The sequence below is a fragment of the Glossina fuscipes genome, unplaced genomic scaffold (genome assembly GCF_014805625.2).
Source record: "Glossina fuscipes isolate IAEA_lab_2018 unplaced genomic scaffold, Yale_Gfus_2 112, whole genome shotgun sequence".
NCBI classification, from domain to species: Eukaryota; Metazoa; Arthropoda; class Insecta; order Diptera; family Glossinidae; genus Glossina; species Glossina fuscipes.
Genome location: NW_023998455.1, coordinates 2,898,452 through 2,913,878, shown reverse-complemented (window position 1 = coordinate 2,913,878; position 15,427 = coordinate 2,898,452). Strand labels below are relative to the sequence as shown.

Below are 15,427 nucleotides of genomic sequence, written 5' to 3'. Positions count from 1 at the left end.
AGGATAATGTTTGCTGCAGACAGACAGACAGACAGACAGACAGATGGACATTCCTAAATCGTTTCACAATTTGATGCTGATCAACAATGCATATCACTTAATGGGTCTCTATAATTTGCTGCTGAATGTTGCAAACGTTCTCAAAAAGTGAATATACCTCCAGCCGTTAGTGACGGGTACAAAAAGAAGGATTAAAAGTATGCTCTTATTTCATTAAATGGTACTTTTTTAAGTTGAATTTTTAATAGAAATTATGATACACATTTTAAGACATAACCTCAAAAAAAAAATGAAAATGAAGAGAGAACTTTACGGCCAACAGTGAGCTTAATGCTTATTCGCCTTACAAAAAAAGAGAAGAAACGAACTTTTTCCTAACAAAAAAAATAAATGGAAAAAACAAAGGGTTAAAGGGAAAGTTCGTCTACCTTAAAATTGAAACTAAAAAAAAAAAAAAATACGAAAGAAATACATTTTTCACGAGAATCAATCACCAAAAAGAGCTTTGTGTACCAATTTCCAGGAGTAGCATGAAACCTGAATGCAACTAAGATTCACTCAACTTTTTTTCTTCCACTTCTTCTTTTTCTTCCTCATCTTCTTTCTCTACTACTTATCTTTCCACCCAACTTTTATGCCGCTTTGCTAACTAAGTCCTTATCTTCATACTTGCTTCTTCCCATTACATTATCTGACGGCCCTTCGCCCGTCCATACGTCTACTTTTCTTGATGTAACGACCATCCCCTTCCTACATTCATTCAATCAAGCTTAACGTCTGCGCGTAAATTTATCTTTTCACATCGCACGCAAAGCAAGAACTTTACCTTGCGGCTTTTTTTACGGAAAATGCGACTATGCTCAAACAAGTTCCAGCTAGCAAAAGAAACCAATAAAAAGTGAAAGTCTTACATGGAATATAGTCTGAGTTCAATAACCCCACCTTCTGCCTTCTAGGTACAGTTTACAATTTTTAAAGTGATGAACAACACCGCAGAAGTTTTTGATTTTCTGCTAGCATCAAGCCAGCATATAAAGAAGAGTTCCTATCGATAAAAGCCTACCATGTCTTTCTTCCACAAAAGCGCGTATCACTTTCTAAATTCAATCTGAAACTATTTAATTGATATCCCTAAGCACAAGAACAATGGCATCTAAAATACGGATATACTTTTCAATTCGATACGGAGACGATTTACTCGATTTTTCTGCTTAAAAATTGTGGAACATGTACAGCAGCTTGCAGCTGGAAGGTTTACGGCTTAGCCGATTGGTTAAGAAGCAGCAAAGGAAGATGAAGAAAAAGAAGAAGCGTAGTGCCGATTCAGAGCATAGCGCTATGGTAGACTTTACTTTAATTTGAGTCGTAGCTCGCAAAGTAATTACCTATAACACTTATCGACCAATAACAGATCACCCGCCCTATTCTTCCTTCTCTACTTCTTTCTCCGTGATCATAACTCTACTAATAAGCATGTAGCGATGGTATACTATACTTTAATTACGATAGGTGTCTCGATAGGCAATGAGATATAACACTTATCGGCTGGTCATAGAGGGGGGGGCGCCCCCCGGGGGGGGGGGGCGAGAGTGTCCTCCCTCACCATGACAGTAATTATAAATATAAAACGATGGTAGACCAGATTTTATTTATGGCATATAACACTCATCGACCAATTACAGACCTCCCACCCTATATTTCTTTCTCCACTTCTCCTTCCGTGTCCATCACTCGATTTATCAATATATAGCGATGTTAGGCGACGATTAGTGTGTTATCGCAGCCCGGTACATAATGGCATATAACGCTTACCAATCGGTCATTGATCTCTGACTCATTTTCTTTTTTCTGTCTGATTATACGCTTACAGGGAACAGTGAACATCCCCCGAGTGATTGAAGTATTTTAAGAACTTACCAAAAGCGTTTTTGAACTCCTACGAGTAGTGTGCCGTCATTGATCAGCGGATATGAGGTAAATGGCGAATTTTTCTTTGGAATTTACGTAGAAACGCGTTAGAAGATTGGTATCAAAGATTGATTTGAATTGGAAGAATCCTCTTTTTTTTAGTGCTCCTCAAACTGTGTTTATATACTTGAAAATTGTAATTCTTTGTCGTTTATTTATTTATTTATTTTTTTTCTAACAAATTAGTTTCATTTGAAAGCAATTAATTGAAGTATATCTTGAAAATCGATTATATCCCACTCAAGTGACCAGGATTCAATTAACCCCTTTTGAGCACAAAAACAACACTAAACAAAGTTTGAAAAATATAAAAAAAAAGGAGTTGTAACACAAAAGGGTGTTTTTATGTAAATCTCTTCTCTTCCCATTCTTTTTGTGCTTTTGATTCACCCACTTTCTACAGAAACTGTTGAAATAATTTTGTAGCGTAATAGTGTTTTTTTTTTTTGTTTTTTTCTTTTTTTGTCTTCCTTCTGTTTCTTTGCATAAACAACAAAATACAAAAAAAAAGTGGTAGTTAATGTGTGGCTTTATTGTTGTTGTCAAATTCAAATTGAAGAATACACAAACATGCATCTGTATAAGTTTATGGCTCGGTAACATAATAATAATAATAATAAGCGAAACAAAAATCTCCCCTTTTTTCCATTCGTTCTTTCATTTTTTTTTTTTCACGCTTTCGATTATGGTTAAAAGAAATGTTTGTTTATAATGCGCTGTGCTTTGTTTTTCGGGTTGTATTGATGGCAGCTGCTTTAAATTGTCATAAACAATAAAAAAAAAATATTATTATTATTATTGTTGTTGTCGTGCGCCCTCGATTTACGCGGAGGCCCGCTTATTTTGTCTTTTCTTTTCTGTAGAAAAGCATAGCAGAGGCGGTACGCTTACCGAAGCAGCACCGATCGAAGGAAGAAACATTCACACGCCTACATTGCATGGGTTGAGTTTAAAAGCTTCTAGAATTTCCTTTCAAAGTAATCAATACCAAATCAATCAATCAAACAATCAATCAATCAATCAATTGGAAAAGAACACATTATGCTAAAATGCGTACTTTATCGCATTATTAGAGCACTACACACACATCAGGCAAAGAAATACTTGAAGTATTTCTTATAGATGAAAGCCATTCGAAGGGTTGTCGCGTAAATTGAGAGACAAGTGTATTTACTACATTATTTCCGTACGATTTTAAATTGTTTTTTCTTTTCTTATAAATGATAGTTTTAGGGGAATGTACATACGATGATGATGCAAACGCCCGCCGCTTTGTAAGAAAAAAAAAATTTCTTTTTTTTTTTTCCTTTACTTGGGATTGAGTAAATGTCGCATCTTTATTGTTATTTTGGTATATACAAATTTGTTTTCATACCCATGCCCGGGAAAATTGAAGGTATATTCAGTTTATCAAAACGCTTGGATTACGAAAGCCAAAGACATTAGAGACATCGTAAAAAATTTATGTTCTGGATTTGTATCAATCCTAAATCGATTTAGGTACGTCCCTCCATCCGTCTGCGGTAAACATTGTCTCAGTTGGAAAAATAAAGCAATAGGACTTGTATTACTGAAGCCGATATCATAAAAAATATACGTTCTTGATCTCTATGTTATGTCCCTCCGTCCGTTTTTGGCAAACGTTATCTTGGTTGAAAAAAGGGCCCTATACGGCTCAAATTTAATAGAAACATTGGAAATTCTTCAACGTAAGTTTGCACTGCATATGGAGCAAATCAGTTCAGGGATATGCCTACAGCGCGACTTAAACTGAGAATATTTCTGCTTTTAAAAAAGGGAAAAAAAAATGATTTTTTCGCTCGCTATTTTTCAACTACAAGAAAGAATAAAAATTTATATACTTCTTCCACGCACAGCGTCAGATTAAAAGTGAACTAAATCGATCAAACGATATGTCTAGAGTAAAAAAATAAACTAAGAACACCTCTCGGTTCAAGGCAAAAAAAAAAAAAACTTGACTTTTGTGCTTATTCTTCATAACCTACTACGATTGATAGTGTGATGAAAATCTTCCAATATATTCTCAGAGTTATGCCACCTACTACCACGGTGATACTGGTGCGATTCCCAAATGTAAATTCATTCCTTTTTTTCGGCTTGTACATCCTTTATCAATCAGTCGTCCCGTCTGGAATCTTAAGAAATTCACCCTGAAATCGCTGATCTCAAACTAAGTTACTGAAGAGTGAGCCAAATTGGCTCTGACCAGTTTCAGGGAAGAAGTTTGCCAGCAAACTGTATGTGCCCACGAAACTGAAATTCGGGAGACAGAGATGTGATTAATCCAAAAAATGCAATGAACTTTGGCAACCGGGCTTTAAGAACCCTGTGTAAACTGTCTTTTTGACGCGTTCACAATGCATAAAAAAGAAATTTGTTGAGGGATTAAAGATTAGTCTTTCATCGATCGCAGTTACCCTGTAAGTGTTTCCTTTTTACTGGGAATGTCGTCCTTTGACACGACGTTGTTGAAAAACAAAATATGACAATGACTCATTAAACTTTTTTTTTTCTCATATGTTTGCGTCTTATACTCGTTTTTTCACTCAGTCATTTCCTCTTTTTATATAATGCGTCTTTGGTGGTAAAAGAATATTAGGTTTATGCAGATGCTTGCAACTTTAAAGGGAGCTTGCAATTGAACTTCAGCGTTTTTGTTACACGAATCATTGCAGAATCATTTTATCAAACGATTGAAGCTTCTCTGCATGTCCGTCTCTCTAATAATTGCCCATGTAATTTTATCTAATTATTTTTATGTCACAATGTAGGTTTCTGATCAATATCTCTAAACACTTGTAAAAAACGAATCGCTTTCAATTTTCAACTTAAGCCAATTAGCAAAACAAACATATAGCCATAATGCCATACGTTGTTACCTCGATGCGAATACGCACCTACTTCGTGAACGGATCTTCGAAAGGACGGACATACGTTATATACGTATTTAATAGAGCGTTCTTAGTATGCGTTCTTGCCTCATGTCAACAAACGAAACACAGCGGAATAGAGTGCCACCTTGTTACCTCAATCCGTACGACTGCGAATGCCCACCTACTTCGTGAGCGGAACTTCGAGCGGACGGACAGACATCATATATGTATTGAGTAGAGCGTTCTTGATATGCATTCTTGGATCCTATCAATGAACCGAATACTTCCAACGCCATGTTGTTACCTCAATGCATACGGCTGTGAACATGCATCTGCTTCGTGAACGGATCTTCGAGCGGACGGACAGACATCATATATGCATTGAGTAAAGCGTTCTTGATATATGTTCTTGGATCCTATCAATGAACCGAATACTTCCAGCGCCATGTTGTTACCTCAATGCGTACGGCTGCGAATGCCCACCTACTTCGTGAGCGGAACTTCGGGCGGACGGACAGACATCATATATGCATTTAGTAGAACGTCCTTAATATGCGTTCTTGACTGTTACAAAGTGAAGAGCAAAAGCAGCATATCTCTGTGGTATGTAAAATATGGACCACTAGGCGCCAAAAATTTGTCAAATGTTTATAAAATCTGTTAACACAACTCTATTATCAAAACGTCTGCTACTATTATTTAATCTGACACCATTTTCTTGCATTACTAGTTTGCAAGAAAAATTCCAATGTAAGAGAAACATCTGGAATTTTGAAAGAAAAAAATATATTCACAAATATATATTTCGTTCAAAGCAGAGAAATAATTTGCGATAAGAATAGGGAAGAGCTTGAAACGATCTTACCAAGTATTTAGTTACTTTTTTTTCATTGCCTCAAAAATCCTATATTTTTGAAAAAGTAATCGAAAAACATCAAAGTAAGCTCTTCGAGATAATTAAGATGTTTGTGTTATCAGATTAGATCAGAAAATAGCTGAAGAATATTTCTTTTCAACTTTAAACTCTCATGCTAATAAAATTTTCATGCGACAAATTTTTGAATGCTTTCAGTGTATTTTGAAGGAAAACCTAATAAAGCTCTTTAAACCGTTCACTATTAAAGTCTCTTGGGGAAAACATTAATGCGAGTTCAAGAGTTCTTTAGCTGACATAAATAACTTACATGCGATGAGAAACAGCAGCACATGTGTCACATATATGTGACAGTTGTTAGCGAACGAGTTAATCTTTTGCGTACTTTTACAATCTTTATTATCGACGACACTTCAATAACTCGCCATTTGCCGCAATATTTAGTTATTAGGAAAGAGACTAGCTTTGAATGGTAGCTGAATGATAGATTGTACTTCCGTCGTCCCGTTGGTAAATGCTGCGCTTCCAACGTACAAACAAAAAAACAGCGCGCCTTTCAAAATGCTTTATATTCCGGATACTATATGCACAGAAGGAAAAATGCAAGAAAAATCTTCTATTCGACATTCAATCACAGAATCAGTGACGGTATCACGCTGCGTTTGAAGCATAATAATAACAAAAAAAAGTTTTTGAAAAAAAAAAAAAAAAATCAAAGTCAATGATGTGCAAACGCCGCATGCGTTTGGCAAAAAAAAAAAAAAAAAATTAAAAAACAAATCAAAAAACAATTGAGCGCAACACATTGCATAAAAGGTATTTAAAGAAACAAAAAAAACTTAGGAATTGTTATAAAGATTTAAATTTCAAAGACAATAACAATTTCACGCTATGCACATGAACGTGAATTAAGAGCGGCATTACTAACATACACAATCTCATACAACAAATATTTAAACATAATTTTCTATTTGATTTTTCATTTATTGTTGTTGCTTTTTGTACGTTAACTCAAAAACTTTTGCAAGTCAATTTTTATAGATCAATGAACATGTATGCAAAAACAAGTTCTGTTACACAAAGCAAAAAAAAAAAAAACAAAAAAAAAAAAACAATTTTAAATATCGTATAAAAATAACGGCATTTAATAAGAAAGTTTAAATATTATTAGTCTAACTAAAAATGTAAGCTCGAGTCTGTCTCCACATAATAATCGCACTTATCTCGACTCAAAGTAAAAAATTTTTTTTTTTTTTTTACAAAACCGGTCTGCCATTATAAATGACTACTACCAAACGCTGCTAGAGCAAAATTTCGTTATTTCATTGCTTATATTAATAAAAAAAAAAAAAAAAAAAACTCATAAATAAGAGATAAAATCTTAAAAGTACTTTTTGATACCAAAATATAATGAAAAAAAAAAAAAAGAAGTAACAAAACTTTACGCAGACGTGTCCCATCACCGCTTTCCTAAAAAAGATTCAGTATATTTGCATACTCTACGATATTGCGTAGGCATGGCTGCTGGCGTGCGGCCCTTGCTGTCTATGAGTAAAAAACTCCGAAAGACAAAATGTACTCAAGCGGTGAAAGGGTTCCGTCCACCCTATAATATTCCGTTTTATCCCATTTTCAATATCAACTTGGGCGCAACTATTTCCAATGGGTTTGCCAAATTTGGAACCAAATATTTTAATTTTTGCGGTCATGAGCGGTGTACATGCAAATGGAAAATGGAGTTTATACGGTCGTTGAAGATTCTTTCTGCGTGCTTCAAACCCTATAATATTGAGTGGGCGTGGTCGATTGTTTCTGCTTTTGTACCGGTGCTACAGAACCACTCGCAAATTTTTATCCTTGCATATGTTGTGGTTTATAAATAGAAAGCAAAAAAAAAAACAATTTTTTATATTTTTCAAAATAGAGGTGTGGTCCCGTATCATGTTTTACGGGTGTGGCCCCCCCCCCCCCACACTAAGGGCGGGCTTTTCCAAAATTAAGCAAAAAAATGGAAGAAAAAAAGGATACAAAGAGGGTACAAATAGAAGCCTTGAAAAGAATTTTAAACTCTCATCGAATACTATGAACCGATTAGATAAACCACCAGGAAAATCGCATATCAATCAATAGGACTAATTTGGGTCAAAAGGGTTTAGACGAGGGAAGATTAAAATCGAAAATCAAAGATAGACGACTTTGGGGAATTCATATGAGCTTGAAATTTAAAGTCTAAACTCTATACGAAATAATACTTTGGATGCAATGACACCAGGTTCCTTAGGAAGGGGGTTATTTGACTCAGTAAACGGGTCTAGACTACCTCGAAAGAAGCTTCATTGCTTGACTGCAAAAAGCCTGTGGCAATCATTTAGAAATGGATTAAAAAAACTGCTCAGCTCAAGAAGTCACCTTGCATGAATAGGGGACCGGCTTAAAAATAGGATAAAACTGGCTACTGAATTGACTATAGGAGGGCGCAATATTAAAAAGCTAACGTTGGCTGCTAAGAGCGTAGCCTAATTAAAAGGTAATAAGACTGATTAAAACCAGCTCACGCAGAAAGAAATCAGAAGACAGTTTGAGATTCTCGATATCAAGGAAACTCGACCGCGATTTGAATATGTGACTCGACAGCAATTTTACGATCGAAAGATTGTTCAACTGTAAATTCTCGAATAGTTGCAGCGAGTCCATAATTGTGTTTAGTCGATATTGAAAATCATAAGCTGGCTCCAGGCTATCAAGGAAGACGGGAAACTTACTTAAAAAGCATCAAGATTGATTAAAATGGTTGCCTCCTCCTTGTGAACTCCCTCTGAGCTTCAAAGAAGAAATGTGCTAGGATTTTAAATAAGAAAGGCCTCAGTTTGGCTATTAAAAAATATTGAACAGTTTAAGAAGAGAAGGTTAGACTGACTATTTGAATAGTCGACTAAAAAGAAAAAGGGACGTTTTTTCCTTCGAGCCTTAACGGTTATTCATGCAGTAGTTGCTGCCTAGTCGTGCTTGTCGGAAAGAAGTGAAGGCAAGAAAATAAATAGTTGACGCTACCTCGAAGGTATATTCCGGTAGGTACATGTTATGCTTTTACCGAGCAAGCAGTCACTAAAGCTGCAGCCACATACGGATCGTATTTAAGGTATTGGTCTACCGCATTGCAATTTAATCTCGAATCTTATATATATATAATCCCCGACGGTAGCGCAACTCGCCCAATGATCTCTGTAATAGACCTGGCAACGACATCATACTCTTTGAATATCAGCTATGAGTATGATTACGCATACCTAAGCAGCGAGAGAATTTTAAGAAGATCACATCACGGACAATATGCGCTCGCTTGAAAAGCGATAAATCATAAATAAGTCAACGCAATTCTAATATACCTCAATAACATCAAGGTAACGAAGAGTATGAAAAGAAATGAAACGATGAAGATAATAACAAAATAATAAATCTTTTTTAATATAAAAACAACAACAACAACTACAAGTGAAATAACTGATAATGCGATACGAGAAAGACAAAGAAAAAATCCGACAATACACGAAGCAGTAACAATTAATTTTAACAAGCATTTAATTATAATTGAGTGGACGGACAATCACGATCATAACAATGCGATTTAGATGTTAAACAAAAAAAAAAAAAATTAATAAAATGAAAAGTTAAGAAAGTTATGTTCGTCGTTTTCGTCGAACACTTGATATCCACTTCATTTTAAACAAACATTGCAACATGTTTTCAACAATCGGGAATCGGGTTTCTTCACTCCCATCTTCCAATTTATTGAAATTTTATTTATTTGTTTATTTATTTATTTATTAATAATAAGCGAATCGAGTCTCGTGCCAATGAAGAACAAAATATCTACTAAGGTGGAATTTGTTTTTCCTTTTTTGCTTATTAGGATCACGACCATAGCAAGCATTGAATGGAAATATTTATATATAGATCAAGTTACTGACAGATGGACGTATGGATTAGCATGACTAGATTAACTCGATTGTTAACAGCCAAGGTCGGACGAAAGAGCGGCCGGATTGGCGGCCATGGCTAAATTAACTGGACTCCTAACAGCAAACGTCCGACAACGAATAAAAGAGCGGACGATCGGATTGATGGACATGGCTTAATTAACTCTACTGTTAACAGCCCAACAGGCGAACGAAAGAGCAAATGGACGGATGGAGTCCGCTTAGTTAGCTCGATGAGTAAAAGCCAAGATTCGACAGGCGAATGAAAGGGAGAACGAGCGGATTAATGGACATGGCTAAATGAGCTTGACTGTTAACAGCCAAGGTTCGACCAGCGGACGAAAGAGCGGATGGACAGATGGAGGGCCATGGTTAAGTTAATTCCAAGGCTGCTAATAACCAAGGTTCAATGAATGGATAGCTACGGCTAATTTAACCCGGCCGCCAACGTCCGTTAAGAGAACGTATGCGTGGACGGACGAACGAGCGGACGGACGGACGGAGGGACAGGTAGAAGCCCACGTCCGAGTTAACTCAAAATCTTACGGTCATACATAGATAGATAGATGTCTCCAAAATCTACTTCCTTGTCTAACAAGCGGACGGGCAAATGCAACAAATATCCATTTTACGCTTTCGGCTGCGATTGGTTTTTGCTATTGTTATTATTACGGTTGACGTTCAAGCCACTTATTCAGTTATTGCATGCTTAGGTGTGCGTATACACAATAAGTGTGTATGTATGTATGTGATTTAAGGTTGCTTTCACAGAGTGAATATTATCGTTATTGTCGTGAACATTTATAATTTATCGAATTTTGAAAACCTTGATTAATTAAAATAATAAAATACAAATATACGTACATGTATGTACATATATATATATATATATATAATGAGATCATCTACATTGAAAAGTTTTGAGAGGAAAAAAAAAACACATTAAAGTGTTTTATTTTTATCTCTTCTCTCTTTTATGATTCATTAAAAGAGAGAAATTCCATCAATATTTTCAATAGCGTATATAATATAATATAAGCCATACTTTAGAGCTAATTAACCCACCACCTTTGCTTATTAGTCGTCTTCTATTGTTATTAAAAAAAATTTGATTATTCCACCACCAACGCCACTACTGCCACCACCGGCTCCTTGCTAATATTATAAACAAGGGATGAGAGTTTGCAGAGTGGATTTAAAAAGTAACTAAATAATAAAAGTTCTTCACTTTCAGCTTAGTGTAAAGCAGTGACTGCCAATCTATGGCCCACGGGTCACCTTACGACCCATTCGATATTTTATAATATATATAAAAATGAGTCCACGCCTAATTGCATACCAGACTTAACTACATTGACCTCACAAGCGCAACATTATTGTGATTTACTAAAAGACTGTTTTAATGCGAAAATATCTTTGCTTGATTTCGATCCGCGACCATAAAAGGTTGCCCACCCCTGGTCTAACAACAAATTTATCCATTGATAACAATGCAACCGAGACAGTTGTTGGCAAAACTTTTGTGGGCAACAAGAATTCGAAGATTTCGTAAATGTTTGCATTTAAGTGCCCTTAGGCGATAAGGCGGTAGCAACAACGTGATCTTTCAGTTTGCAAAATTACAAAGTATTGCCAAACTAATGAAACTACTAAAAAGAGCCTTTATAGCAGATGATAAACGAACAATGCCTACCAAAGTTGGGGTAAGTTTCCAACCCTATGCCTAAATAGATTATTGAATTCACTATGTATTATGGAATTGAAGCATAATCAGAAACGTTTTGTTCTGCATTTTAGCAGAAAATTTAAATAACAAATTAGTTTATTTATATGTTTTTGATCTGAAGTTTATGGTCTGCCGACCATTGGCTTCATTTCTAATAATCTGATTGGCCTTGAACGCAACTCTGTAAGACCGTCATTTAATTTATAGTTGTGAGAAGGAGTCAAAATTCGAATCAGTTTTGCCGAACAAGCAACATACCCTACTCGTGGAAGTAGTTTATAGTCGCTTAAAGGAAAAAAGAAAATTCGTTAAATTTGTCTACGACCTTGCACAATAACTAATATTTAGTTTCCGAATCTTTACCACTAAGTTAGTTTAGTTTAGTTTCATACTTTAATGCTGTGCTTAAAAGAAAGAAAGCAGAAATACGCATAAAGGCCCGCTAAAAGTCCCGTTTGAAAGCCAGAAAACATTCTGTATCTTAAAATCTTTTGTGTTCCTATTAATTCCGGGTATTATTTACACAGAATGTTTATATCTGTTTTTAGAAATTTATTCCACTTTCCATCAAATTTACCGTTCGAGTTAATAAATGGCTGGTTGTCGACGTACAGTTTACATTTTCTCGGACAAAACTGTCAATTGCATGCTTCGGAGAAGCCCACTGAACGCGATCAACACGATTTTTAAGCCTTAAAAGGCTCGCTTTTCATATAAGAATGCAGAATAAAAGAAAAAACAATAATTATTACTTCAAAAAGTTGACAAACACTAAAGCAAAGAAAGCTACTAAATGTAAAATAATTGCAATTTTCCATAAAAACAAAAAAATTTATTTTTACACGAAATATTTTAAATATAAAAACTTTTCTTTAAATTTTTCTATAACGCCTGTTATTGTTACTTAATAAGAAAGCAAAATTAGAAAGAATTTTAATCGCACAATAATGGGTTAAATAAAGTAAATATTTTCGTACATTGAAAAAAAAAAAAGCACAAACAATAACAACAAGAACTGCCGCAAATTTTTGAATACGCTCCGATATGACGCAAAAAGCGCTCTTCTATATATATATATATGTAAGCAGAAGGTAAACACACCATGGATGAGAATATGCACAGAAAGAGAGAGAGAAAGAGAGGGAGAGACTGAATGAGAGAAGCACTTTAATCGAGAAAATATGCCAAAACAAAACAGAACCAAAAAAAAAGAAATATACAGTTGCTTACATATTTATATGAAAAAAAAAAAAAAAACGAGTAACAAATTGGAAAATTTGTATCACAGTAATAAGATATTAAAGAAAACTTACCGTTTTAAAAATTGATGATGAAATTGATACAACCACTAACACAATATATTTAATTCTGTTCAATTTTTCGTATATTTTTCTATGCTCATTCGGCGCGCGTCGTTTAAGGCTTTCTAGATTAATATGCAAAATTTATTTAATAAAAAAAAGTTTTATATTATTGTTTAAAACACATTCTTGAGTCTAATACTATGATATTTTCTATTATTATTTATTCGGCTTTTTACTTATAAGACATTCGCGCTTTATATAAAACTCACTACCGTTCACAACTGAAAACACTCATACACATGCGACCTCCCAAAAAAAATTTTTTTTTTACCAATAGCTAACTAACAATATACGTACACTCTTATACAAAACATTTACTATATATAATAAAATCGTTTGATTTGGTTCGCTCGCATATACGTATTTCACGAAAGACATGAAAATTTTTGCTTTTTCTTCTTTGCACTGTTTTTTGCATTAAAACTAAATTTTTAATTTACGCTTTTGCAACGATTTTTAAAGACTTCTATAGAAATTTGATATATTATGTACTGTTAAACAATTAAATTTTATGTATTTCGCACAATTATCAATAAATTTACATTTTATTTTAGGAAATTTTTAGATTTTTTCACGAATAACTTCTTTTTGCTATGGCACATAGGCTACTGCATAATGCTGCCATATGTGAAATATTTGCAAGTAATACCTTTTTTCAGCGTAAGCCCTAAAAAAATGTAATGTCGTAATAAAAAAGTGGGCATTTTTGGAACGAGTTCTTAAAATATTTTTTTTCCTTATTCGTCGAATTAATAATTTATTTAGTAATTAATAAGGATAATGATGAGTTATGCTGAAATCACTTCGATTTTTTATTCTTATTATTTAAAAAATCAACAAAAGCATTGTGCGAAAAAGTGGAACATTTTGATCTATTATCTCTTTGTTCAGTTTTTAAATCCTTGCATTAAATAAAGATGGCGAGTAACGACTTAATTAATATCATGTGCGGTAGAGTTTTCAATCAAAGCGATAGTTTTAGATAATTATAATCCGCCTGGGTGGCCGAGTAGGCAAGAGTCTCGACTAGCAACTCAGTGGTCGTGGGTTCGAATCTCAAGTGCGGTAGAGTTTTTAATAAAGGCCGATAGCCTTAGATGCTAGCGCTTTTAAGAGTTTAGTCTTAGAATTTATTTCTCTGGCGAAATTAATAATAATAATAATAATAATAGATAATTATAGTCGTTATCGAGCTGATAAAAAATATCCACTAATTAAAGCAACCGTACCTTGAGATTGTTAACGATATAATTTGGCCATTCAACTTTCCATATCATACGGTTTTCTCGATCTTCTCTTTGAGTCTGACAATATTGGTCCCTCCTCTTCTTCGGTTTCTAAGTTGGCAGGATTAATAGCGCTTCCGTGAGTTGGCACTTTTGCTGAGACGAAATTACGAACATCTAAAATAATATTGTCGGTACCGAAACGGCAATAATTCGTACTATTTGTTGACCATCTTTAGGATCTTGGATCATTTCCTTTATTTTATCATATTTTGCCGGCTGAGCCCTACAATGTAATGATGATCAATAAAAACAAAATTTCTTTCTTAGCAAGTGCGGCTTACACCAAACATCCCGGCTATTGTATACATGATTACGATCAAATTATCGTATCAAGAACAAGAACAAGCCACCTACACCAAGAAAATGAACAAGAAGAATAATTTTTTGAAATTATTGCCAATAATTTTCTACCTCAGCAAAATACATCAGTATCAATGAAAAACAAATGCAATTTCTTTTAAGTCAACTAAAACTTGTGTTGAAGTTTTTATGACTTAATATAATGATCGGAAAGATTTCATCAACAGTTTCATAAGCAGTAAAGCAAAGCTTATCAAAGCTGAAGTTGTAGTGAAACTACAAAAGCTGTTGTGGCATTTGTGGATATAATAAATATAACAATATTAAGACATTGTGGATGGCATTTTGTGGATATAACAAGTATTGTAGATGGCATTTGTGGATATAGCAAGTATTGTGGATGACATTTTGATCACAATTTATGCAGAATTTTTATTTGTTTGTTTACATACAAGGAGTCAATCTCGCGAAGTTTACTAAAAAGTTAAGCCACTTGTCATATATCATATATGTGTTCGTGGTTTTTAAAATATTCAAATTAAATGTCAATGAACGATAAACGCTCGTGGCTTCTTTGTATATTTGGCTGAAATCATTTAAAATATTTTTGCTGTATACTAAAGACTGCATTCTGAAGATGGCAATTCTTACCGTTAAGAACAGCTGATTCTGTAAATAAATATTCTATTTGTTTAATTTCCTAGAAAAAATAAGAAGGGAACGATTTTTAACTCATTTTTAAATGCAACGATAGTAAATAACATAGTATATAAAACATAGTTAAGTAATTGATCATATGCTAGCAAAAAATATATTATCACTTTATATTGTTTTGGAGAACAACCACTCACGCACTACACTACAGATTAAAATTTTTAAATTTTTAAATTAATTTAAAAACTTTTTTCGCATAATATTTATTTAGAAAGTTAACCTACTCAATGCAGTCCAATGAAAACGCCATATGAGCTCCACAAAAACGACACTAAAACGAGAACTTTAAGACTTTAATCTTACAATTTACTTCTCTGGCTA

At 34.1% G+C, this 15,427-nt stretch overlaps 1 protein-coding gene across 2 annotated transcripts in view; it reads right to left on the bottom strand.

The window, feature by feature from the left end:
• LOC119639438 (histone-lysine N-methyltransferase trithorax) overlaps nt 1-13,236 on the bottom strand; it is a 65,121-nt gene extending 51,885 nt beyond the window's left edge. Inside the window, exons 1-2 of one of the 2 annotated variants that reach the window (XM_038036816.1) lie at nt 13,101-13,236; nt 12,753-12,865 (exon numbers count right to left, since the gene is read on the bottom strand). The gene's annotated coding sequence lies outside the window, so the exon portion shown is untranslated. Of the gene's footprint in view, nt 1-1,917; nt 5,653-12,752; nt 12,866-13,100 lie in introns of those variants that run through there. The other variant, XM_038036817.1, reaches the window with a different exon arrangement.
• Nucleotides 13,237-15,427: the final 2,191 nt, after the last annotated feature.